Source organism: Tupaia chinensis, unplaced genomic scaffold (assembly GCF_000334495.1).
Source record: "Tupaia chinensis unplaced genomic scaffold, TupChi_1.0 Scaffold149964_1, whole genome shotgun sequence".
NCBI classification, from domain to species: domain Eukaryota; kingdom Metazoa; phylum Chordata; class Mammalia; order Scandentia; family Tupaiidae; genus Tupaia; species Tupaia belangeri.
In genome coordinates, this window is record NW_006209805.1 from 1,120,152 (window position 1) to 1,121,842 (window position 1,691).

Genomic DNA, 1,691 nt, shown 5'->3' on the forward strand with positions numbered 1-1,691 from the left:
TTGGGGGGGCAGGGCGGGCACCCGGCTGTGAGTGTAGGTGGCAGTGTGCACCTGGCTGTGGCTGTGGGCGGCAGTGCGGGCACCCAGCTGAGTGTAGGTGGCAGTGTGGCACCTGGCTGTGAGGGGGAGGGTGGCAGTGCGGGCACCCGGCTGAGGGTTGGTGGCAGTGTGCACCCAGCTGTGAGGGTGAGGGTGGCAGTGCGGGCACCCGGCTGTGAGTGTAGGTGGCAGTGTGGCACCTGGCTGTGAGGGGGAGGGTGGCAGTGCGGGCACCCGGCTGAGGGTGAAGGTGGCAGTGCGGGGACCTGGCTGTGGCTGTGGGTGGCAGTGCATGGGATGCATACACCCCTGTGCACGGGCAGTGCGTCCCACGGGGTATGGAGAGCCGTGGGGTGCCTGCCTTTGCAGAGGGCTGCCATGCGGGGCCCAGCTCTCCAGGGGCCAGGTCCTGCCTACCCACTGGGACTCTTAGGGAGTTGGGCCTCCCAGAGTCCAACCAAACGCCCAGGGCGAGGTCCTGCCCCTGGTACTGCCTCCCTCTGGAGTGACGACCTTCCCCTTCAGAGCAGCGCTGGCCGGGGACAGCGCGGTGAGGCCTGACCTGAGCAGGTAGGGATAGCCCCCACCAGGGAACCTGGGCGACAGACCTGCCCTGCAGTGCCCGGCTAGGCCGGGAGAGGCGGCAGCTCCCACCTAGGAAGCCCCGAGCTGGCCGCTCAGACCCTCCAGCTGTACTCTGCACTGGCCCTGCTCCATGCCTGCTCCTGGGGTGTGGGCGCCCCGCCTACCTGCCACCTGCCTGGGCTAGCGCCTCTCCCAGGGCTGTCCCAGGACAAGCGCGCAGACCAAACTGACAGCGTCCCTTGGGCCTCTTCTTCCCCAAGCCCTGGGGTAGCAGAGGAAAGGCCCGAGGGAGGCGGCAGCCTTGCAGCCGGCTGCGGGTCCTGGTGTGGCAGCAAGTGCGAGGTGAGGACCGCCGGGGAGCGGGGTGCACAGGCAGAGCAGAGCGCGGGCGGGGGAGGGCATGCACGCTGCCCGTGAGGCCGGAACCTCGGGGGACAGCTGGCGGGCGCACAGGCTGCAGTGCTGCAGGAGAGAAAGGGTTAAGGGAGCACAGGAGAGTGCAGGGCAGCTAGGGCTGCGGGCAGGCTCCACGCACACCTCCCAGGCAGCGGGGAGTGTGTGCTCAACACCCACCCCAGAAGGGGGCACAGGGGACTGGGCGGGCGGCAGAGGCTCAGGGCCCACCACCAGGGTGCGGGCGCCTAGCTCTGCACTTGGCAGAGACGCAAGGGCCAGTGGCAGGAGCCCCTGGACCTGGGGAGCAGGCGGGCTGCTTTGGGGGGACGGGGAGCACAGGAAGGACAGGAAGCAGGGGGTGCTCCCGGCCAAGTGACGGCCACGTCAGGGTGGTCCAGGATGGCAGTGCTCACTCTGAGGGTGGCCACTTTAGGGGGGCTCCTGTAAAGGGGCCAGGGAATGGGGCAGTCTCATGGGAGGGGCTGGGGAAGAGGGCAACTGGTTCAGAGGGGACAGAGGGGGATGGCCGGTTTAGAGGGGGCCGGGTGGGGATGGCCAGGTTAGAGGGGACAGAGGGGGATGCCCAGTTTAGAGGGGGCCGGGTGGGGATGGCCAGGTTAGAGGGGACAGAGGGGGATGGCCAGTTTAGAGGGGGCCGGGCGGGGGTGGCC

At 69.1% G+C, this 1,691-nt stretch overlaps 1 protein-coding gene across 1 annotated transcript in view; it reads right to left on the minus strand.

Moving 5' to 3' along the window:
- TCF3 (transcription factor 3) overlaps positions 1 to 1,691 on the minus strand; it is a 27,812-nt gene that overhangs the window by 1,286 nt on the left and 24,835 nt on the right. The window lies entirely within an intron of this gene.